Below are 27,057 nucleotides of genomic sequence, written 5' to 3' on the forward strand. Positions count from 1 at the left end.
AGTCAGGAATCATTAATGTCATTTATAAATGAGGAAACTGAGACTTAGGGATATTTGATTCTTGTTTTTTAAAATTCAAACCCCATATTTCCCCTGAACTTTTCTCTCCTTCCAAATAACACATCAGGAAACACTTGGCAAATCAGTGAATTTCAAACACATCTAGCACTCAACACAGAGTTCCTTTTGCTAAGCTAATAAAATTAACTTAGGTGTTAAATTATTATTTTTAACAATAATGAGTGTGCATTGGCTTCCAAATTACAAAAGTAGACAAAAAATCATGAACTTGTTTTTTTTTTTTTCTTACACAGTGAACTTTATATCAAAAATGAATTGGTTTGGTAAATAGTCAGTTATCATGCAACAAGCACAACTTACCCGAATAGCCTGGTCTCTCAAATATATTGAGATATATTTGTCAAATGGTCATTAGAGTTGTATTTTACCTGTTTTCTCTTATAATTGTATACAATTATTTACTACACCCTCTTAACAAATATGTACTGAGTTTCAAGTCTGTGCCAGGCTTATTCTGGAACTGAGTTTTGAATGTGAGCAAACCTATTTCTGGACCCAGAGCTCTCCCAGTTTAGATAGGGGTGGTTCCAAATTGCTGGTTCCTCCTGGCATTTATATTTGGAATCCCTGAGTTTAAAAGCTGACCACACAAGCAACCCCAGCTAACTGGAGGAGGAGGTGACGGTCCACTGTAGGAGATGACCTAGCCCCAGATTCAACAAGATTCAGCTAGAGACATTTTTATGTGAAACAGCAACAACAATAAAAAAAAAAAGAGATGGTGCTGGTGATTATTCTGTTGGGCACTTAATGTATCACTTCATGGTCACAAACCTGTGAGAGACATATTACCACCATGTTACAAGAGAGGGAGATTGCACAGATGGTAAGCATGGAAATAGGATTTGAATGACAAACATTGACAGGGGATTATTATAATGCAGTGGGATAACACTTGAGATAGAGTTATACAGAGATGTTGTGGGAACATAGGGTGCAGGAAATATAATTAATTCAACAAAAGGCCTATTTTCAGCAGCCTTATACTTCCCATGGTAGAGACTAAGTTTTGCCTACATAAGAGGTCAACTATGGAAATACGTCAGTGTGTAAATGAGCGTGGTCATCACTAAACACTTAGATTGCTGATTCATAAGACCAGCTGTTACAATGCAAACTTAACTGAAGTTTAAGTTGAGGAGATCTGTCTGTAGTTTAATTGATAAATACTCCCAATCTGGGTTCAGTCTCAAGAGCCAAACTGGAAGCACATTAGACAATCATTGCGTCAAGTCTGTAAGCCTAGAGAAATGTGCTTTGTTAACTCTGAGTAATATCAAATATTGAGTTTTTCGTTAAAATCAAGTCAGTGCTAATAGTCCTACAAGTTTTGAATAATTCTGAAGGAAATGTTGAGTCTGGGAAGGCTCATTCTAACTATCCTAGACATTAGACAAGCCCATAGGAACCTGGACTGTGCAAACGAAATGCTAAGATTTTTGTTTCCTTGGAGAGTGTGTTTTGTTAATAAAATGATCTTCCAGGGTAGGCCCTCAACCAAGTGGGGTAAATGAATGATAGCTGCTGCTTTTGTTGCTACTACATTGCTGTAGCCTTGCTAAATTCTTCTAGCACCTGAGCCTTTGTGCAGCACTCATGATTTGCTAAGTACTTTCCAACTGGTAAAGCACATAAAATCAGTAAGGATAGGCACTTGAATACATGGTCAACCCTTGTATGGCCAATGCTTAGAACACAGAAGTCACTCAGTTAATGTCTGTTGTATAGATGGATTAGTGCCTCTTTCAGATTGATCTCCCTTGGAATTCTCCATGCTTTTGTGAAGGTGACCTAGAAATTATTTTTATTGTCTTGCAAATGTAAAAGCTGAAGTCAAGAGCCTCAAGTCAAGAGGCTCTCAGAGCTTCAGCTCTATATATTTTCCCCATATCATGTAAAAAGTGAGTGCAAAATGCAGACTTTTTCCAGGGCATGACGATCACCCTTGGATGAGGAACAACTTACATTTTTTCATCTTCCAGTACATATTACTGCTCTATGCACATAATAGATACCCCATAAATGTTTGCTAAATGGATTGCCGTATGTTCTTGGCATGCATTTCCTTCAACTTATACATCTGAGCCAGCTGGAATTATTTTCCTTTCTTTTTTGAAATGTCCTCTTTTTTACTAATTCTAGCAAGAGCACCAGCAGAGAACTGTAGTAATGCTCATTTCATGAATTCAGCTTAAAGGCTAGCACTTCTTTCAGATGATTTTAATCAGTACTGTGTTTGTTCTTTAAAATGACAATTTTTTCACAATTTGAGTGAAATCTCTTTCCACACTGAACGTAATATTGGATGAAACAACCTCAAAAGGATGGGGAAAAAAGAATTTTGTGGAACTCAGGTTGATCACTTTGCACTGATTATTTTAATGGGTTTCTCATACTAGCTCTGACAATTAGGCTTTGTTAGGAGCATTTTGTAGAAGAAAAATGTGACATTAAATGTATTTTTCAGAGTAGTTGGTGAAATTGGTGAAAAAGCTATTTGGGCTCAATTTGGCCTATAGGTTCTTTGCATCATGTCCGTACCCATCCTAGAAATGGCATTGTGTTTAAAAAGGAAAAAATGGGAGGGGGGCATAAAAAGGATTTGCCTTGATCTTGGGGATTTGCTATGTGCTGGGCATTCTGCTAGGTGCTGGTGGTGCATCAATGAACAGAACAGAAAGGCTGTGCTCTTTAAACTAAATCATGGGAGAGATGGGCTTTAAATCTAGGGCTGGGGATAGAAGGTGCTTAAGCAAACACATAAATAAACACATAATTATCCTTGGGCTGATTGTTATGAAGGAAATTACTGGAATGCAAGGATAGAAAACATCAGTGGGAACTTGCTTAGACAGAGAAGCCATTTTCATAGCCCTGTACACAACTTTGAGCAAGCAAAATATTAGGTTTAAACATTGTATTCACTCTCTGGTCACTGGTCATACTTTAAGAAAATTATCTAGATTGCCTCATCATAAAGACAGTATTCATCTTTTATGGACATTTTGAGGGTTGGATAATTTTAGTTGTGAAAATCCTACAAATGTGGATACACATTAAGCTTTTAATGTAAATAATTAAAGTGTTCATACATACACGCATTTAATAAATATTTATTGCACACTTACTAGGTCCAGAAACTAGGCAAAGTGCTCAAAACACAAAGATGAGTAAGTCACAATCTCTGCTCTTAGAAATCCATTCACTAGAGGATGAAAATAAAAGCCATCATTGGAAAATTATTACACTGTGACAAATAAAATACGATAAGCACAGAAGAGGAACATCTAATCCAGCAAGTCTGCATGGATGATATGACACTCCTCCAAGGTGGCAAACACATTCCTGGTAGAGGAAACAGCACAGACAAAAGGATGGAGTTGGACACAGGATGTGTTTTTGGAAGAGGAAGTGTGGGCTAGAACTGAGCCTGGACAAATTGAAAAGGGATGGATAAAGGATGACTCTGGGTACTTCACTATTATCATACTTCAGCTCCCCCTAGAAGAAAGAGGTTTGACATATCATGGCTGTTTCAGAAATTAGAAAATGTTTAAATAAGGGAACAAAAACAAACAAAAAATAACACTGGATTCCAAGAAGATAGGACTGAATATTTTGGATTAAAGAGTAAATAACTGGGAGTGAGGTCAGGGGAGGTGAGAAAAAAGAAGCACAGAAGTTAAAGAATGATGATTTTATAGTGAAGAAAGGAGTAAGACTGGGAAATAGAGGAATGCATGGTCAAGGGAGAGGTTTGTCTTTATTTCATCAAGACAAATAATGATTAAGGATAAAAAAACCAAGAAAGTAAGAGTGATGCGAGAACACAGGTAAAGGGATTAGTCATAATAATAATAATAGTAATAAAGTCAACATGGATGTAGTGCTTAATATGCGGCACTTAGTGTGAGAATCTCTTATAAGCATATTATACTGACTTGAACCTATAATTTCACAATATACCTATAGAGTATGTATCATTGTTATCACCCTTTTACAGAAGAGAATACTAAGGTATGGAAAAGGTAAAATAATGTTCTTAAGATTACTGAGCTAATAAGTGCTGTAAATTGTACTCAAACCTACCACTAAATTTTACAAAATTAAATAGGAGAAATATGTCTGTGTTGGTAGTGTGTGATATTTTCATGATACCTCACTACATATAATTTTTCTTCATGACCTCTAGGTGCCCAAGTGACATAGTTTAGATCTAATTGACAAGAGTGTATTGAAAGCAAAATTTGAATTACTGAAGTGTAACAATTGCTACTTTTTCCTGGTAAAATGATAGATAAGATGATTTTATATGCACTTGAAGTTTTTTCCTATCTAATATATGGCATTTATCAATAACAGAAATGAAAGGGAAATCACTATAGCTCCTTCAACATTAAAATGATAATAAAGGAATATAGTAAAGAAACTGATACCAGTTAATTCACCATTAGTAAAGTGATAAGTTTTTTGAAAGATACAAATTACCATAACATTTAAGAAATGGGGGGGGGACCTTGAAGATGGCGGAAGAGTAAGACGCAGAGATCGCCTTCCTCCCCACGGATACACCAGAAATACATCCACACGTGGAACAACTCCTACAGAACTCCTACTGAAGGCTGGCAGAAGACCTCAGACCTCCCAAAAGGCAAGAAACTCCCCACGTAACTGGGTAGGGCAAAAGAAAAAACAGAGACAAAGAATAAGGACGGCACCTGCACCAGTGGGAGGGAGCTGTGAAGGAGGAAAAGTTTCCAAACACTAGGAAGCCCCTCCGCGGGCGGAGACTGCGGGAGGCAGAGGGGGGAGTTTCGGGACCGCGGAGTAGTGCACAGCGACGGGTGCGGAGGGCAAAGCGGGGAGATTCCTGCACAGACGATCGGTGCCGACCAGCACTCACCAACCCGAGAGGCTTGCTGCTCACCCACCGGGGCGGGCGGGGCTGCGAGCTGAGGCTCGGGTTTTGGTTTTGGACGGAGCTCAGGGAGAGGACTGGGGTTGGCGGCTTCAACATAGCCTGAAGGGGTTAGTACACCACGACTAGCCGGGAGGGAGTTCGGGGAAAAGCCTGCATCGGCCGAAGAGGCAAGAGACCTTTTCTTCCCTCTTTGTTTCCTGGTGCGCGAGGAGAGGGGTTTAAGAGCGCTGCTTAAAGGAACTCCAGAGACGGGCGCGAGCCGCGGCTAAAAGCGCGAACCCCAGAGACGGGCGCGAGCCGCGGCTGAGGGCGCGAGCCCCGGCTGAGGGCGCGAGCCCCCGAGACGGGCGCGAGCCGTGGCTGAAAGCGCAAACCCCAGAGACGGGCGCGAGCCGCGGCTAAAACCGCGGACCCCAGAGACGGGCGGGAGACGCTAAGGCTGCTGCTGCCGCCACCAAGGGGCCTGTGTGCGAGCACAGGTCACTCTCCACACCCCTCTTCCGCGGAGCCTGTGCAGCCTGCCACTGCCAGGTTCCCGGGATCCAGGGACAACTTCCCCGGGACAACGCACGGCGGGCCTCAGGCTGGTGCAACATCACGCCGGCCTCTGCCGCAACGTCACGCCGCCTCTGCCGCCGCAGGCCCGCCCCGCACGCAGTGCCCCTCCTTCCCCCATCTCCCAACCCCCGGCCAGAGTGAGCCGGAGGCCCCGAATCAGCGGCTCCTTTAACCCCGTCCTGTCTGAGCGAAAAAACAGACGCCCTCCAGCGACCTACACGCAGAGGCAGGGCCAAATCCAAAGCTGAGCTCCTGTGAGCTGTGAGAACAAAGAAGAGAAAGGGAAATCTCTCCCAGCAGCCACAGAAGTAGCGGATTAAAGCTCCACAATCAACTTGATATACCCTGCATCTGTGGAATACCTGAATAGACAAGGAATGATCCCAAATTGAAGAGCTGGAATTTAGGAGCAAGATCTATGATTTTTTTCCCTTTTCCTCTTTTTGTGAATGTGTACGTGTATGCTTCTGTGTGAGATCTTGTCTGTATACTCTAGCTTCCACCATTTGTCCTAGGGCTCTATCCGTCCATGACTTTTTTTTTAAAAATTCTTTTTCTTAATAATTAAGTTTAATTGTAATAACTTTATTATACTTTACCTTCGTTCTTTCTTTCTTTCCTTCCTTCCTTCCCTCCTTTAGACAACGAATCACCCCAAACTGAGGAGGTGGTCTCAGGGAGCAGGATTTATGATTTTTCTCCCTTTACCTCTTTTTGTGAAGGTGTATGTGTATGCTTCTGTGTAAGATTTTCTCTGTATAGCTTTGCTTCCAACATTTGTCCTAAGGTTCTATCCGTCCCTTTTTTTTTTTCTAAATATTTTTTAATTCAATAACTATATTATACTTTATTTTATTTTTACTGTATCATCTTTCTTTCTGTCTTTTTTTCCTTCTTTCCCTCCTTCCTTCCTTCCTCCCTCCCTCCCTCCCTCCTTTCTTTCCTTCTTTGCTTCTTTCTTCCTTCCTTCCTTTCCTCCTTTCCTTCTTTCTTTACTCATACTTCTACTAATTCTCCCTACTTTTTCTCCCTTTTATTCTGAGCTGTGTGGATGAAAGGCTCTTGGTGCTCCAGGCAGGAGTCAGGGCTCTGCCTCTGAGGTAGGAGAGCCAACTTCAGGACACTGGTCAACAAGAGACCTCCCAGCTCCACATAATATTAAACGGTGGAAATATCCCAGAGACCTCCATCTTAACACCAGCACCCAGCTTCACTCAACGACCAGCAAGCCACAGTGCTGGACAACCTATGCCAAACAACTAGCAAAACAGGAACACAACCCCACCCATTAGCAGAGAGGCTGCCTAAAATCATAATAAGGCCACAGACACCCCAAAACACACCACCAGACGTGAACCTGCCCACTAGAGAGACAAGATCCAGCCTCATCCAGCACAACACAGGCACTAGTCCCCTCCACCAGCAAGCCTACACAACCCACTGAAACAACCTTAGCCACTGGAGACAGACATCAAAAACAACGGGAACTACGAAAGTGCAGCCTGCAAAAAGGAGACCCCAAACACAGTAAGATAAGCAAAATGAGAAGACAGAAAAACACACAGCAGATGAAGGAGCAAGATAAAAACCCACCAGACCTAACAAATGAAGAGGAAATAGGCAATCTACCTGAAAGAGAATTCAGAATAATGATAGTATGGATGATCCGAAATCTTGGAAGTAGAATGGACAAAATGCAAGAAACAGTTAACAAGGACCTACAAGAACTAAAGATGAAACAAGCAACGATGAACAATGCAATAAATGAAATTAAAATCACTCTAGATAGGATCAATAGCAGAATAACTGAGGCAGAAGAACGGATAAGTGACCTGGAAGATAAAGTAGTGGAAATAACTACTGCAGAGCAGAATAAAGAAAAAAGAATGAAAAGAACTGAGGACAGTCTCAGAGACCTCTGGGACAACATGAAACGCACCAACATTCGAATTATAGGGGTTCCAGAAGAAGAAGAAAGAAAGAAAGGGACTGAGAAAATATTTGAAGAGATTATAGTTGAAAACTTCCCTAATATGGGAAAGGAAATAGTTAATCAAGTCCAGGAAGCACAGAGGGTCCCATACAGGATAAATACAAGGAGAAACACGCCAAGACACATATTAATCAAACTGTCAAAAATTAAATACAAAGAAAGCATATTAAAAGCAGCAAGGGAAAAACAACAAATAACACACAAGGGAATTCCCATAAGGTTAACAGCTGATCTCTCAGCAGAAACCCTACAAGCCAGAAGGGAGTGGCAGGACATACTGAAAGTGATGAAGGAGAATAGCCTGCAACCAAGACTACTCTACCCAGCAAGGATCTCATTCACATTTGATGGAGAAATTAAAACCTTTACAGACAAGCAAAAGGTGAGAGAGTTCAGCACCACCAAACCAGCTTAAAACAAATGCTAAAGGAACTTTTCTAGACACGAAACACAAGAGAAGGAAATGACCTATAGTAGCGAACCCAAAACAATATATAAAATGGAAATAGGAACATACATATCGATAATAACCTTAAATGTAAATGGGCTAAATGCTCCCACCAAAAGACACAGATTGGCTGAATGGATACAAAAACAAGACCCTTATATATGCTGTCTACAAGAGACCCACTTCAGAACTAGAGACACATACAGACTGAAAGTAAGGGGATGGAAAAAGATATTCCATGCAAATGGAAACCAAAAGAAAGCTGGAGTAGCAATTCTCATATCAGACAAAATAGACTTTAAAATAAGGACTATTAAAAGGGACAAAGAAGGACACTACATAATGATCAAGGGATCGATCCAAGAAGAAGATATAACAATTGTAAATATTTATGCACCCAACATAGGAGCACCTCAATACATAAGGCAAATACTAACAACCATAAAAGGGGAGATCAACAGTAACACATTCATAGTAGGGGACTTTAACACCCCACTTTCACCCATGGACAGATCATCCAAAATGAAAGTAAATAAGGAAACACAAGCTTTAAATGATACATTAAACAAGATGGACTTAATTGATATTTATAGGACACTCCATCCAAAAACAACAGAATACACATTTTTCTCAAGTGCTCATGGAACATTCTCCAGGATAGATCATATCTTGGGTCACAAATCAAGCCTTGGTAAATTTAAGAAAATTGAAATTGTATCAAGTATCTTTTCCGACCACAACGCCATGAGACTAGATATCAATTACAGGAAAAGATCTTTAAAAAATACAAACACATGGAGGCTAAACAATACACTACTTAATAATGAAGTGATCACTGAAGAAATCAAAGAGGAAATAAAAAAATACCTAGAAACAAATGACAATGGAGACACAACGACCCAAAACCTATGGGATGCAGCAAAAGCAGTTCTAAGGGGGAAGTTTATAGCAATACAAGCCCACCTTAAGAAGCAGGAAACATCTCGAATAAACAACCTAACCTTGCACCTCAAGCAATTAGAGAAAGAAGAACAAAAAAACCCCAAAGCTAGCAGAAGGAAAGAAATCATAAAAATCAGATCAGAAATAAATGAAAAAGAAATGAAGGAAACAATAGCAAAGATCAATAAAACTAAAAGCTGGTTCTTTGAGAAGATAAACAAAATAGATAAACCACTAGCCAGACTCATCAAGAAAAAAAGGGAGAAGACTCAAATCAATAGAATTAGAAATGAAAAAGGAGAAGTAACAACTGACACTGCAGAAATAAAAAAAATCATGAGAGATTACTACAAGCAACCCTATGCCAATAAAATGGACAATCTGGAAGAAATGGACAAATTCTTAGAAATGCACAACCTGCCAAGACTGAATCAGGAAGAAATAGAAAATATTAACAGACCAATCACAAGCACTGAAATTGAAACTGTGATTAAAAACCTTCCAACAAACAAAAGCCCAGGACCAGATGGCTTCACAGGTGAATTCTATCAAACGTTTAGAGAAGAGCTAACACCTATCCTTCTCAAACTCTTCCAAAATATAGCAGAGGGAGGAACACTCCCAAATTCCTTCTACGAAGCCACCATCACCTTGATACCAAAACCAGACCAGGATGTCACAAAGAAAGAAAACTACAGGCCAATATCACTGATGAACATAGATGCAAAAATCCTCAACAAAATACTAGCAAACAGAATCCAACAGCACATTAAAAGGATCATACACCATGATCAAGTGGGGTTTATTCCAGGAATGCAAGGATTCTTCAATATACGCAAATCTATCAATGTGATAAACCATATTAACAAATTGAAGGAGAAAAACCATATGATCATCTCAATAGATGCAGAGAAAGCTTTCGACAAAATTCAACACCCATTTATGATAAAAACCCTCCAGAAAGTAGGCATAGAGGGAACTTTCCTAAACATAATAAAAGCCATATATGACAAGCCCACAGCAAACATCATCCTCAATGGTGAAAAACTGAAAGCATTTCCACTAAGATCAGGAACAAGACAAGGTTGCCCACTCTCACCACTCTTATTCAACATAGTTTTGGAAGTTTTAGCCACAGCAATCAGAGAAGAAAAGGAAATAAAAGGAATCCAAATCGGAAAAGAAGAAGTAAAGCTGTCACTGTTTGCAGATGACATGATACTATACATAGAGAATCCTAAAGATGCTACCAGAAAACTACTAGAGCTAATCAATGAATTTGGTAAAGTAGCAGGATACAAAATTAATGCACAGAAATCTCTGGCATTCCTATATACTAATGATGAAAAATCTGAAAGTGAAATCAAGAAAACACTCCCATTTACCATTGCAACAAAAAGAATAAAATATCTAGGAATAAACCTACCTAAGGATACGAAAGACCTGTATGCAGAAAATTATAAGACACTGATGAAAGAAATTAAAGATGATACAAATAGATGGAGAGATATACCATGTTCTTGGATGGGAAGAATCAATATTGTGAAAATGACTCTACTACCCAAAGCAATCTACAGATTCAATGCAATCCCTATCAAACTACCACTGGCATTTTTCACAGAACTAGAACAAAAAATTTCGCAATTTGTATGGAAACACAAAAGACCCCGAATAGCCAAAGCAATCTTGAGAACGAAAAAAGGAGCTGGAGGAATAAGGCTCCCTGACTTCAGACTATATTACAAAGCAACAGTAATCAAGACAGTATGGTACTGGCACAAAAACAGAAAGATAGATCAGTGGAACAGGATAGAAAGCCCAGAGATAAGCCCACGCACATATGGACACCTTATCTTTGATAAAGGAGGCAGGAATGTACAGTGGAGAAAGGACAGCCTCTTCAATAAATGGTGCTGGGAAAACTGGACAGGTACATGTAAAAGTATGAGATTAGATCACTCCCTAACACCATACACAAAAATAAGCTCAAAATGGATTAAAGACCTAAATGTAAGGCCAGAAACTATCAAACTCTTAGAAGAAAACATAGGAAGAACACTCTATGACATAAATCACAGCAAGATCCTTTCTGACCCACCTCCTAGAGTAATGGAAATAAAAACAAAAATAACCAAATGGGACCTAATGAAACTTCAAAGCTTTTGCACAGCAAAGGAAACCATAACCAAGACCAAAAGACAACCCTCAGAATGGGAGAAAACATTTGCAAATGAAGCAACTGACAAAGGATTAATCTCCAAAATTTACAAGCAGCTCATGCAGCTCAATAACAAAAAAACAAACAACCCCATCCAAAAATGGGCAGAAGACCTAAATAGACATTTCTCCAAAGAAGATATACAGAATGCCAACAAACACATGAAAGAATGCTCAACATCATTAATCATTAGAGAAATGCAAATCAAAACTACAATGAGATATCATCTCACACCAGTCAGAATGGCCATCATCAAAAAATCTAGAAACAATAAATGCTGGAGAGGGTGTGGAGAAAAGGGGACACTCTTGCACTGCTGGTGGGAATGTGAATTGGTTCAGCCACTGTGGAGAACAGTATGGAGGTTCCTTAAAAAACTACAAATAGAATTACCATATGACCCAGCAATCCCACTACTTGGCATATACCCTGAGAAAACCAAAATTCAAAAAGAGTCATGTACCAAAATGTTCATTGCAGCTCTATTTACAATAGCCAGGACATGGAAACAACCTAAGCGCCCATCATCGGATGAATGGATAAAGAAGATGTGGCACATATACACAATGGAATATTACTCAGCCTTAAAAAGAAATGAAATTGAGCTATTTGTAATGAGATGGATAGACCTAGAGTCTGTCATACAGAGTGAAGTAAGTCAGAAAGAAAAAGACAAATACCGTATGCTAACACATATATATGGAATTTAAGGGAAAAAAATGTCATGAAGAACCTAGGGGTAAGATAGGAATAAAGACGCAGACCTACTGGAGAACGGACTTAAGGATATGGGGAGGGGGAAGGGTGCGTTTTGACAGGGCGAGAGAGAGTCATGGACATATACACACTAACAAACGTAGTAAGGTAGATAGCTGGGGGGAAGCAGCCGCAAGGCACAGGGATATTAGCTCGGTGCTTTGTGACAGCCTGGAAGGGTGGGATGGGGAGAGTGGGAGGGAGGGAGACGCAAGAGGGAAGACATATGGGAACATATGTATATGTATAGCTGATTCACTTTGTTGTAAAGCAGAAACTAACACACCATTGTAAAGCAATTATACCCCAATAAAGATGTTTAAAAAAAAAAAAAAGAAATAGAAGATCTGAATATCCTTATTACTATTAAAAACATTGAATTCATAACATTAAAATTTCCCATAAAGAAAACTTTAATCCCATATAGCTTCACAGGTGAATTCTTTACAAACCTTTCACAAAATAGAAGAAAAATAATACTTACCAACTCAGTTTATGATGCCATAATTAACTTGGTACCAATACCTGGAAAACCATAATACTAAAGAAAACTACAGTCTTAAAAAAAAAAAAAAGAAAACTACAGTCTTATACCCCTCATTAACCTAGACTCAGACTTCTGGACATGTATCCAAAGGAACTAAAATTAGGACCTCAAAGAGATATCTGCACCCTAACGGTTCACTGCAGCATTATTTGTTATAGCCAAACTATTGGAAATAAGCTAAATGTCCATTGACAGGTGAATGGATAAAGAAAATGTGGTATATACATACAATGGAATAGTAGTCAGCCTTTAAAAAAAGAAGGAGATTCTGCTACTTGTCACAGCATGGATGAACCTGAAGGACATTATATATATTGAATGAAATAAGCCAGGCAGAGAAAGACAATCACTGCATGATCTCAATTATATGTGGAATCTAAAATAGTCAAACTCATAGAAGCAGGGGGTAGAATAGTGATTGCCAGGGGCCAGGGGTAAGGGGGAATTGAGTTACATTCGTCAAGGAATGCAAAGTTTCAGTAATGCAAGATGAATGAGTTCTGGAGATCTAATGTAAACTATGATAACTATAGTTAACAGTGCTGTATTGTATACTTGAAATTTGCTAAGATGGTAGATCTTAAATTTTCTCATCACAAAAAAAAGAAAAAAAAAGGAAATAAAAGAAAAAACAATTATGTGAGGTGATTGATAAGTTAATTAGCTTGATTGTGGTAATTATTTCACAATGATTATGTGTATATCAAACATCAAGTTGTATAACAAATATATAAACAATTTTTATTTCTCACTTATACCTCAATAAAGCTGTTACAAAACACATATGACAAAAATATTAGGAAATAAATCCAGCAACATATAAAAACATAATAACACATAATCAAGTTTGGTTTATCCTGTGAATGCAAGGTTGGTTCAACATTTCAAAAAAATCACTTTAATTCACAATATTAGTTGAATAAAGGAGAAAATCAACATGATCATCTAAGTTGATGCAAAAGAAAACCATTGGATAAAATTCCACATCCTATATGACTGAAGAAAAAATAAGTCAGTTAATTTTAATCAGAAATAAAAAGGTACATCCTTAATCTGATGAATGACATTTACCAGAAAACCTCTAGTAAGCATTACAAGTAACATTGAAATACTGAATCCTATCCCCACCCAAGGTCAATAGCAAAGCAGTATGTCCACTCTCATCATTTTACTTAAACACTGTATTTGGGGAAAATAAATGTCTCACAATTTGGAAAGGAAAAGGCTAAATAGTCATTATTTGAAGAAGACATACCATATATGTAGAAAATATAAAGGAATCTGCAACAGTTACTAGGAATGATAAGTGATTTTAGCAATGTCACCTAATATAGTTAATAATGTTTTAATAGAAATGATTAATTTTGTTTTTATATACAGGCAATGAAAACTTCAAATTTAAAATAAAAATGCAGTATTATTTAATATAGTATAAAAAACATGAAACTGGGGCTTCCCTGGTGGTGCAGTGGTTGAGAGTCTGCCTGCCGATGCAGGGGACACGGGTTCGTGCCCCGGTCTGGGAGGATCCCACATGCCGTGGAGCGGCTGGGCCCGTGAGCCATAACCACTGAGTCTGCACGTCCGGAGCCTGTGCTCCGCAACGGGAGAGGCCACAACAGTGAGAGGCCCTTGTACCGCCAAAAAAAAAAAGAAACTAAAAAATATATGTAAATCTATGTAGTGAAAAAAATTAGAAAAATTGAAGTCCTAAAAAATGGACAGAAATACAAATTCCAGAAGTAACATATTTGTATGTAGACAGATAGGTAGTTAGATAGATAGCTATCTGTATATAATATACATATATATATATATATACACACACACACATATATATGTGTGTGTATATATATATATAAATTGATTTTTGACAAAAATACTAAATAGAAATATCAATAATGAATGGGAGTGTTTCAACATACAGTGCTGGAACAACTAAATATCTGTATGTGGCAGGGGAAAATACACCTGACATATAAGCTAACCTCAATAAATACTAGTTTGCTAGTTTTCTTCCTCATTTTTCCTGTCATGTACAATTGGTAGGATAATACCAATTCAACTGATCCATCTAACTTACATAGTAGCAGGCAGGATGTGGTTAATGAGAAACATCTTGAATTACAGTTGTGGGTCAGTGAGGAAATGAAGATGGTTGTTTATGATATGAATACTGGAAATACCATTGTAATGCCAATTTTTTTTTTAATTTAGAAAGGAAAGATATTGATCCACTTTTATCTTGGAATACATGCAAGAAAAATGTCTTTGTAGCAAAACAATTTTAAAGTGCCCCTCTCTCTATTGATGTGAACAGAGAGTGTTTAGTGCACCAGAGAGAAGACTCTCACAGAAGATAGTACAAAGGCGGTGGCGGGATTTGATCTTTGGACCAGAGGGAGGGCTTGTGGAAACAGTCATTTTGACTTGACAGAAAAGCAAACAAACAACATACTACAGCACATGTTGAAACAAGAGAAATTCTTCCCCAGAAATAAAAAGTCAAGTCTTAAGGATTGATTTTGAGCAAACACATAAAGAATAAATAAAAGTTTTATTTGGTAAGTAATGTATGAGAGTGCATGTGTGGATAAGGTGTGTCAGGCCACTAGAGGTAAAAATGGTGGCATTGATCTGAGGATCAATCTAAAAAATAAAACATAAGAATGATTTTGTTATTACTATTATGGCATCTGATACATGTCTTTTTCAAACTCTTTTTCAACATGAATGATGTATACATATGACTGTGTCGCTGAGCCTGAGTTTCTTCATTAGTAGAAGAAATCCATTAAATTACAGGATTTACTTAGCTAATTCCAGCTTTACCAGTCTCTATGGCATCTCCCTTTCCCTCCAAAAGAATCGACTGTCTGCTTTGGGGAACCTCAACTCAATCTCTAAAGTGCCCTTGCCAGTGAAATGCTGTATTGGCCCCTTTTCACCTAAAAAAAAAAAAAAAATGTTAGCTTTGTATGGAAAAATGTTTACAGTCTGTGGAGTGATGATCAGGAGAGGAGATTTTATAACTTCTCTTACAGAGCTCTTCGTGGTTGCCATAGTTACCTATTTAAAATACCCTTTAAAAAGACGTCTGCCAGATGTTTCCCATGATTCCAGCTCTCCTAAGAAAAGAATGAAATCAGGTGAGCCAGATGCTAACCCCATCTAATTTGCTGAGATATAAATCAATCCCAGTAAGGATATTAGATGAAGGGGGAAAGAGTGTTTTTATAGACTGCAGAGAAGTAACAGTAGAGGAAATAACTTGAAATGGACTGAGGATTATTGGTGGTCCTTGGAGATTTGGAAGTGAAATATGAGTTCCTTGAAACCTCGCTTTGGTCTTTAGTCTTCTTTAAAGTGCTCTATGATTCACTGGAAATCTCACTTCCTTTTTTACCATGACTCTTAATAATACTACTTTAGGAGGTTTTGAGGCTTTTAGATGTGTATATAAATGTCAGTTACTGCTGCTCACATGGGGATACTGAAGATCTCAGATACTATTGAAATTGGTCACTGACCAATAACTACACCTGTTCATCCAAAATGTCATTCATTACTTTATGTATCTGTATGTATTTTTGTGCATCATTGAACCATCCCGGGGAGTGAAATGCTCTTGTTACAATAGATAACCAGGTAGGTAGTAGTTTACTTCAGACCATATCAACAAGGTCTCCCACATTCATTTCAGTTTCTCCTATATTCACTTGGTTTCTTCTGCCTTTAAAACTAATCAGATCTCTCCCCTTTTGGAAGGTGTGGTAATAACATTTCACTAGTAGAAGTACCATTCAGGATTTTATTCTTAAAGAAAATAGCACTGCTCCTCTACTTCTATTTGCACGTGTGTTGTAAAATCAGGTTAACAGACTATTTGTTATCAACCTCAATGGACAAAGTCACAGAAGGGCACCTTATAAAGAAAAGTAGTAAGGGAAGGATAGCCTCATATCTCTGTTTCAGTGATGGCCTTGGGAGTAAATGTGTGTATATAAGCCATAAACTTCCAAATGGAGAACCAAAACAGTAAATGGTGATCCAGAGGTAACCATTCCAACTGAGCTGCAGGCAAATATCAAGCACAGTCTAGGAATCAAGGTCAGAGGCAAGAATTGAAGCCAACTCAGATCCTAGGTGTCAGGGTATAAGGAAAAAAGAACCCAATGCAGAAGATATTAGAGTTGGTATCATGGATGAGAGTCAAGGTTCAAATGTGGCAAAGAAAAAAAGTAAGAAACAGGCCTAGAGCAGCCAGTGAGCCTGTCTAGCCACCAAAGAGACATGGTCTAACTTAATTCAGGAAAAGAGCTCCTGTTGGCAAGACCTTTCCTTAAAAGTTCAGGCACCCAGATTCTTGGAGAAGCAGCATGCCATCTCCCAAAGGTGCTGCCTTGTGAGGTCTCTTACAGTGCTTGTTTTTGGAGTCCCTACCTTCCCCTCAGGAGGGTGTTTCCCTGGCTCATGACTCAGTTGCCAACAGCTTGTCTTAACTAGTTATTTTACAAAAGTGAGTAGACACCACTACATAGTTTGTACCTTACTTACTGATAAAATTGCTCTCGTATGTGCAAATGGTTCAACAGTTCACATGTCAGCATGTTTTGAAGATGTTTCTAAGCTGACATTTTTTTAAATAGCTATAGAAACAAAAAACTTCTATACTACATAGAAATGGTTATAGACACATACAATTTCTATATATAGAAAACACAATTTTGCCATCTTCGCTCTTACCCAAATAATTTCTGGTAATATAGATACCTTCACATTCCTCACAGCTGCTTCAACATGCCTTCAATTAGTGCTTAAGATCTTCCATGTCAGTTCTGTGCTTTGTCTTTATAGGATACACTCAAAAACATATTCCTTAGATGGGACTCCTGGGTCCCTCATCTCTCACATTGAAGTAAGACAGGATGTCTTCCCTCTCTAGGAATTACAGAGATTTTAGTGAGATTTCATTTTTACCATCTCTTCTTCCCAGATCTAACGTCTCCAGAATGTGAGCATGGTGGGGAGCAGAAGGTAGATGGGAGTCAATAAGAATCATGGACTCCCCATCCTTCTTTGTTCATTCACCTCTTTCCATTGACCCTACCTATGCATTCCATCTCCCTTTCCTCTTAGGATAAATTCTTTCTGTGGGGTTCTTAAATCCTATCAATACATATAGATTCTTATTAGTGGCCCTCCATCAAGCCCAGAGATGCCTGAATCCCAGAATAAATAGATTTTTATGGCAAGGCACTATTGAACACGATGGCAAATAGATCATTGGTGTTCTCAGGTGTTGAGGTAGACACTTGGATCTGAACACACTTTAAGAGTTCAAAGGCTGAAGCACCAGAGTTTGGCTTCCAAAATGCACTTACAGTCTTTAACTCTCAACCTTTTTATGCACAGAGCAAGCAGCAACATACTCTCCTGAGACTGTCTGGAGCACAGGTGTTTTTCCTAAGCCCTTCTTCCCTCTCCATAAACCAGGGAAGACTTTAAAAGCTCTCTCAACTCTGTCATGACATTTGCCTGAAAGCCATCAAGAAACATCAAGTGACACCTTATATATTCCATGAACTCTTAGTTCTCACTTTTCTTTTGTTGAATTTTCAGTTCTCTCTCTCTCATCTACTTATCATCTATTTGAGGTGGGAAACCCAAACATGAATGCCAGCACTCATAGTGCAGCCTGAGACAAATTGAACCATTAGGTATTGATTTCCTGCCATGCACATGTATTGTTTGATTCTTATAACTCTCTGAGATGAATACTACTATCCTCATTTTGTCATAAGGAAACAGAAGCTCAGAAAGATTAAACAACTTGTCTAAGGTCACATAGCTCTCAAGAGGCAGGGGCCGATTTTGAACTCAGGTTTGTCTCCAAAGATGATACTCTTTCCATTACTCACCCTGCCACTCACCTCTTTGAGCCTCCTTTTTTCCTTTACTTGGTGCCAATAATGCTAACCTCATGGGACATCTGTGTAGGTTAATTTTGAAATATAAATGTGCCTGACACAATACCTTGGGTACATTGGGGGCCTAAAATATTATTTTCACTTGACTCCATCCTTTTGTTTTTGGAAATTTCTCATTCCTTTTCAGCGGAAACTATACCAACAGGGTCTGAAGGGAGTTAATCCACTAGAAGTTCTTAGTACACCATGAGACAAGAGAAAGAAATTCTTTCCTGGAACACTCAGGGGGACAATGAAGGTGAGCAGACAAGAAGACAGGATTCCAAATTAAGAGCTAATGAGAAGAGAAGTTAGTGAATGAGACTGGAAAATATGAGCAAAATAGGAGAAAACCCAAGAGGACAAAATATTAGAAAGGCCAAGGAAGAAAAGACTTTCAAGGAAATGTTAAGTCATATCAAAGCAGTATGTCATAAGTAATTATAATAGCTAAGCTCATGTAACTCTTTATGTGTCAGTCTTATTCTGTGTTGTGTATATATATATATATATATATATATATATATATATATATATATATATATAATCATCACACTGTTCACAGCAGTGCTCCAGGTAGATCCTACTGTCATTTCCATTTTTTTTTTTTTTTTTTTTTTTTTTTTTTATGCGTTACGCGGGCCTCTCACTGTTGTGGCCTCTCCCGTTGCGGAGAACAGGCTCCGGACGCGCAGGCTCAGCGGCCACGGCTCACGGGCCCAGCCGCTCCGCGGCATGCGGGATCCCCCCAGACCGGGGCACGAACCCGTGTCCCCTGCATCGGCAGGCGGACTCTCAACCACTGCGCCACCAGGGAAGCCCTGTCATTTCCATTTTATAGAACAGGGAGCTAAGACACGGAGAGCTTAGTACCCAAAGTCACTATATTAGTTTTCTGTGCTGCATAACAATATTTCTACAATTTAGCAGCTCAAACAAAACAAATATTTATTATGTCACAGTTTTCGTGGGTCAGGAATCCAGCCACAGATTAGTTGAGCTATTTGCTTAGAGTTTCACAAGGCTGCAATCAAGGCTTTCCTGGTCTGTGTTCTCACCTGGAGGCTCAAATGGGGAAGACTGTTTTCCAAACTCACTCAGTTCTTTGCTGGTTGTTGGCTGGAGGTTTCATGCAATTCTTAGAGGACACCCACATTTCCTTGCCATATGAGTTTCCTCAACAGGATCATCTGCTTCATTAAGCTTGCAAGTAGAATCTCTAGAGTGAGTCTACTACCAAGACAGAGTCTTATATAATGTAATGCAATCATGGGAGTGACAACACATAATCTTTGCCACATTTCATGAGTAGAAGCCACAAGTTCCAGCCACACCCAAGGGGAGTAGACTGTACAAATGCATAGACATCAGGAAACAAGGATTACTGGGGGTCCTTTAAGGTCTGTCCATCACAATCACCCAGCTATTTTGTGTCAAAAAGGCAGTTTGATTTCAGAGACTCCTCTTAAGCACTTTGCCATTGAGTTTGACAACATGGATATCAACAGAGACTCTAAAGAGAGCAGTTTTACAGGAATGATTAGTGAAACCCAAATGCTAGGGCAACACACACGTTTCATTCTTATGTCCTCATTTCTTTTTTTCCTTCTTTTTTTTTTTTTTTTTTTTTTGCGGTATGCGGGCCTCTCACTGTTGTGGCCTCTCCCATTGCGGAGCACAGGCTCCGGATGTGCAGGCTCAGCGGCCATGGCTCACGGGCCCAGCCACTCCATGGCATGTGGGATCTTTCCGGACCAGGGCACGAACCCGTGTCCCCTGCATTGGCAGGTGGACTCTCAACCATGGCGCACCAGGGAAGCCCCCTTCCTTTCTTTTGTTTTCTTCTTTCCACTTCACTTCTCTTCCTCCTTTCTCTGCTTTTTCTTCCTCTTCCTTTTCCTCTTCCCCTTCTTTTTCCTCTCTTAAATAATATCAATTGCTGTTATATTCAATCACATATCTCATTTATTCAAAGATTTATTTGCACCAGGTGCTAAGCCAGATGCTTAGGATACAGTTCTGAATTAGAAGCATTTTACTGTCTCCCTAGAGCTTACCTTCTTTCTATTTTGAAAGCTATTCCAGTTGACCCTCAGCAAAGATGTGAAGTGAGCACAGTTCATCCCTCTTATCACTGGCCCTTTCTATTCTGGGTCCTTCTTGGGAGGAAGTGTAATATAAGTGGAAGTCCATGGTGACTGTGAAGTCACGCTGACCTAGGTTTGAAACTGACTGGTAACCAGGATATATTTATAAACCTTGCAGATGAAAGTCTTAACTTTTCAGAAAGTGTGGAGAATTCAAACAGGCAATACATATAATGCATTTACTGTAAGACATGCTCGTTTCTAATAATATGTTCTAATTTATAAAATAATGGCTTCTACCCCTACACAAAGTACTTCTTTCACCCATGTACTTTCACCAAAAAATACACATACCGAGGAAAAAGAAAAACCTGATAAACAGGCAAATTTGATTTTCTATTTCTCTGATTAGTTCTTGGGGCTCATCTTATAAATAGAATCAATACAGGCCAGCAAAAATTAGTCACATTTGTTAAATTACTGTATGAACAAAAGAATAGATAAATGAGTGAATCAATAAATGAATGAATAAATAATTGAATAAATCAATGAAAGAGGAGTGACTGCTAAATAAGCAAATGAATCAATCAACTACCTACCTCCTAAGAAAAAGCTAGTGTTAGTCAAAGATAATAAACTCATTTTTGAAAAGGAATATATTTCTTTTGTAGTTCCCACTCTGCTCTCTTCCACTTATACCATCCATGGCAAAGTTAAGAAGCAGATGTAGGAGTCTTACTGAAACAATGATGAGAGTCTTGGTGATGTTAGGGCCCAGAAATTTCCCTGGTCTGACAGAGGTAATTGGAGCCAAAGAAGAAACTCCCTGGGTTTCAGACAATCTCCAGCTAAGACAGCATTTGTTAAAGGGTAATGGGAGTCTTGATCCAAAGCCAGATATTTACTAACTAGACAGCCAGAAAAGGGGCAAGGATGCTAGCGTTCAGTGGGTTAGAGACAAAAGTGTAGCTTGTAAATGAGGACTACCACTTGCTGAGTTCATACTATGAGCCAGGGATTCTACCTTCTTCAAACCTAGCAACACACCACACAGGAAAAGGGCCACAGTCCCTCACATGAAGATTCTGGGGCCTGCAGGCTTTTGAGATTCAAAACTTTATGGCTGTACAAAGGTAGCACAATATAAATGTTGTATACTATATAACATCTCCAGCATAACCACATTGGTATTTCTGTATCTTACATTGTGAATATTGAGACTAAGTGTGATAAGTGATGACTTCAATAACTGCATGTCAATTCAGGAAGTTTGTGCTGCCAAAAAGATCTTTTGCTCCAAACCTGTGAAAAAAAAAATCTTTCAGATCTCAGTGATTTTTGGATTTCAGAATTGTGGAACGTGATCGTGGACTTAAATTTCAATTGCCATTTTATACATGAAGAAACTTGAGACCCAGAGAGGTGTAATGATTCACCAACATGCACAAGCTGAGAAGCATGGCAGCTAGGGAGGGTCTGGGGACCTGAGGAAGGGGAATTTTGAGCCTTACTGGTTCTAGTGCTTGTTGAACTTATCTTTTCCATTTTATGTATAAGGGACTGTGGACATAGGGCCTCTCCATGACACAGGCTTTGCCCAATTTTTGAGGATTCTGGGATATTAAAAGATGAAGAAATTTCAAGACTAGATTATGAAAACTACACACATAAACACAGAAATATACACCCAGAGCAATCTTTATTTGTAGATAATATTTTAAAAATCTAAATTTAAGATCTTTAGTGAACATACAGGGTGAAATGGTCCTCTCAGCCCCATTTGCCAGAATCCTAACCTTTATGGAAATGGCTCCCATTGTTAAGCATGATATATCAGATCTCCACTTTCAAGAGGACAGAATCAGTGTAACTCATCATATCTTAACAGCCATAGGATCAAGAGAATTGATGATTGATTAAGTGTTGTATGAATTATAAAACATAATATGCACATGTACATCATTGTTAATAAACAGCTCTAACCTCCACATCCATCATTTCAGCTGTAAGACTCTCTGAATTAGATTGTTCTGCCCTTTTTGAGTCTGTATGCTATGGAAGGTTGTATATAGGAATATCTAATACTATCAACTCAGCAATATTCTTTACCCACATATTAGATCTCACGTAAAGCACTTGGCACATGATTATATTAAATTTTTGATTAAACAAAGAGCAGTGCCTAGTCCCTTGAATATTGTGGCTGGTCATTACAAGCCCTCTTTTTTCTATGCTACCAAAATTCACAGTATTTTTTATATTCTTTATTTCAATCGTGATGACCACAAATGCAGGGACATTTATTTATCCCATTGGCCATAATAATTTCTGACACATAACTTATGAAACATTAATTTAACAACTAATGAGTATCTACTATGTCTTTGACACTGTGACAAGCACTAAGAGTGCTGCAGCTAACTAGACAATGTCCCCACATAATAAAGATTTTAGTCTAATGCAAGAAGCAGGTAATGAGCAAGGGATCACTAAATTATTTAGCTTACAAATGTGTAAGTACTATAACAAATATGAAATGTCCTCTGAGATTATGTAAAAGGATCACATCAGGGAAGGATGTGATCTGAGACTAAGATGAAGTGGTTGTCATGCAGTGGAATGTGGTGAGGATATCTCACAAAGAGGTAACAGTACCTTAAGATCCTGAGGTGGAGAGGAGCTTGGCATATTCCAGAAACTGACAGAAGGTCAGTGAAGTGGGAGTGTGCACAGTGAGTGAAGGTGTAGGTGGTGTGAAATGATGCTGAAAAAGGGGCTGAGGCAGAAGCCCACAGGACCTCCCAGGCCCTATTTTGATGCACTGACATTGACCATGAAGCTAATGGTTCTACTCTTGGAATCTTCATCCTACCTAGAAGTCACCAGTTGTCCCAAGCTGTGTGATAGACACACTCTGTGTCAGGCACTGTTCTAGGAGCTCTGCATCTAGCTCAGTTAAGACATGACCCCTGCCTCCAAGGATCCTACAGTCTAAAGGGAGAGCAGATGAGTAAAGAAATCAATCATTTCAATGTGAACTGTGCTTCCCAGGTGCCTTCTGGCATTATTCCCACCTCTTATTGACACTAGGTTCTTTCATTTACTTTTTCCAAATCTCTCTGGTTCCCCATGTCCACCTATGGAAGCCCCTCTCAGATCTCACAGTCTTTCATGCTGAAAAATAATCACTCAAATTTTCTATCCCAACATCCATTAAACTAAGCCAGAAAGCTGTTTAAACCAATTCCTGATGCCATATAGAATGTGGAATAGTGTTTAGGACCAAATCTTTCAGTAACCACTGGAGATCTTTGTAAAATGCTTAGGAATTCAAAGGTACTACCACCGACAGGTAGACTAGAATTTGGTGAGGTTGGCCCAGGAACGGAGAGTGAGATTCATTTAAAGAGGGACTAATGAGTAATATGATGCCCCTCACTAGTGAAATTCAGTGTTTAAGTTTCACTATAAATATTTGAATTTAAATCCCAACTCTGTACATATACCCTAGTTGATCTTAGCAGTCACAACATATTTTGAAAGTCAGTCTTCTAATCTGTAAAATTAAATATACCACTTTAACATGTTGTTGCAGGACTGAAATCATATAATGTTAACAAAAATGCTCACTATAGTCCCAGCTGTTGCCATTAATCTTTCCCAGGAATAGTTGCCACAGTGAACCAAATGGTTGGTTTAGAATGCAGAAAATAGCCAAGTTATCCTATGATGTGTTATGGTATATGTACTTCTCTTAAGACTTTTCTTACATTGTAGTATAGTTGTTTGCCACAAGTCTTTTTCCCATCCTAAGCTTAAAACTCGGGACAGGGAGTGGAAAATTTTGTATCTATCTGTATATCCTGTTTAAAAGATGAAAACAAACAATCAAAAACATCAGGTGTAGCATTGAAGGAACTTAATATTTTTCAGTCCAGGGAACTTAAAGTTCTAGCAGTAAAAAAGCAAGCTTTTATTTATGAATTTGTTTGTTTAATTATTTACCTATTTATAAGCAGATGTTATTTATTGAAATTTTAAAGACAGTAAAATGAGAAGAATGCACCCTCCTTCCTCAAAAGATTTCCATCCTCTCTGCTCTCAGGGCTCAGCATGGCCAAGCTTACCCCCTAGATTCCCCAGAGAGCAGCATTCCAGGGTGGGAGTTGGGTGGGGAAGAGGAATACTCTATGCCAAGTGGGGGAGCAGGGACAAGAGGGTAGATGTGCACCCTCACCTCTTGGTTTGATTCTTCTCTCCTGTGACCTGATCATGTCCTCAGACCCTGGGGTGGGCTGGCAGACAGGGCTTATGCAACAATGAGTGGGCCTTTGCCCCTTGCAAATAGCCTTGTGAGTAAGACAGAACTAAGGCTACATCCTGCTGAGCCACTGAGGACTTTAGAATAAGCATAGTCAAGTTTAATTTTGAAAAGGTGATTCTAAACTCACTAGAGAAAAATGGATCTTCCATCAAGGAGTACAGTTAGGTGGCTGTGGTGACAATCCAGAGGAGATATGACAAGAACTAAACCAGAGCAGTGACAGGAGAGATGTAGAGAAGAAGGCAGATTAGAGAAGGATCCAGGAGGATTTCGCCACTTCAATCACTCAACCAATTAATTTTGGTTATTTACTGTGTACTAGGCAGGCTACATAGAAAATTCTTAGCCCTGCCTTCCAGCAGCTCAATTTTTTTAGAGAGAGTCAAAAGGTTGTCAGATATTTTCTCATCTATGAAATGAGAAGAAATATACTTTATGTGAAAGTGTTTCGGTAGCATCAAAGGAAATACTATTTATGATAATACTCTTTAAAATTAAATTACTATTATCTATAAGTATTCTTAAAATAATAATGCCAGGCATTATTTGCATTTATTAATTAATTTGACCTTTACAATAGTCCTATGAGGTAGGTTCTAGTATTAGCTCCATTTTGTAGTAGAGGAAGCCAAAGAATTCCTTTTATTGGATTACACCAGCTGGCCTGCCTAATTACCATGAAAAGTCTTCTTACTCTTAGAATACAGTCTTAGATAGTGGATAAGAATAACAGAGCTAATACCATAGTACATGCTGGTTGGTATTTTCCTAGATTTTGGTAGCACGTGCTGCATGAATATAGGTGAACAGGACTGGATCAACAGACATTGCCCTGCCTTGATCTGATCTGACTAATCCAACTTGATGAACTAAATAGGTGGTTGGATATATGAAAGTGTGGATGAATAGTAGAATGATTGAAGAATAGATAGATTAATCTCGACACTTGACTTTTAAGGTGAACCCACTGAGTCCATGTAATACCCGTGTGATAGCCCTTAAAGAGAAACCAAAACACTCATGAGTGTTTGAAGACAGCCACCAGTATCAGGATACATTTCCTGTGGGACTTCATCATCATCATGCTGTATTCTTTCCTTTGGAATGAGTGTTTAATTCAGCCTCTGGATTTTAAAGTTGGCTTTCCTTGCTTAGACCATCTTGACCATTCCTCATTCAGAACTTTGTAGCCAAGCCCCAATCTAGCAGCCAGTGTAGTAGCTTAGCCTGTCTATCTAACCTCCAGGAAAAGGGAAATTCACACTAAATGAGTGGAAAGATGGATGGATGGACCTATTAGCAAATGGACCTTCTGAATTATGAGGTTAGTGATGACTGTTGGACCCAGAAATGTATTCCTTGTTCTTCAACACTATTTTATTTTTGTTTTCACTTTCTACAGCTTGTCTTGGCAGAGCAATTTTTTAACAGATTAACTGTAATTGACTGTCTTGTCTATGTTAAGGCATTGTCACATCCATGCCCAGAGCAAAAATTATATAATGTTTCACTAGGGTAACTGGGAGTTCACCAATTAACGACACAAGCAGTGAGTCATGAGATTTTCCAGTCTCTATAGGGTTGCCTGTTTGTATAACTTTGACCTTGGAAGCTTTTTATGAGATACCAGATTTCATACTTCATTGTGGCCCTGCCCTCAAAATTAACTAATGTGCTTTTTATTTTTTCCTCAGCTGTAGAAGATTCTGTTCTATTTTATTTGGATTCAAAGTATCCTTTCTTTAAGGGTTGTTTTGATTCACACACCCACCATCTGGATCTTTTGTTCTTTTCAACTTTTTTAAAGGACTATCCATATTTTCTCCAGTTCTATTATGGAGCCAACTGCTTAAGAGTGAGAATCAGACCATGGATCAAGGGAAAGCCATAGATTCTAGGAAGACTGAAGGACCTAGCATGACTCTGTGAGATCCTCCAGATCCCAAGCTCAGTTGAATTTATCTGCTTTATATGTATTATACCTCCAAATAAGATCTAATCTATCAGAGTGCTGGTATGGTATAGTGAAAATCTCAACTTTTTTATGGAAAAGTAGAAACTTATGAGATAACCCTCAATTTATTCATTTTAATGTCTTCCTTTCTTTCTTCTTTCTTCTTTCCTTTTCTTCTTTCTTTTCTTTTTTCTTGTCTTTCTCTTTTCCTTGCTTTTCTTAAACACACACATATCATCTGCTTGCTATGTGCTAGACC

The sequence above is a fragment of the Phocoena sinus genome, chromosome 5, assembly GCF_008692025.1.
Source record: "Phocoena sinus isolate mPhoSin1 chromosome 5, mPhoSin1.pri, whole genome shotgun sequence".
In the NCBI taxonomy this organism is placed as follows: domain Eukaryota; kingdom Metazoa; phylum Chordata; class Mammalia; order Artiodactyla; family Phocoenidae; genus Phocoena; species Phocoena sinus.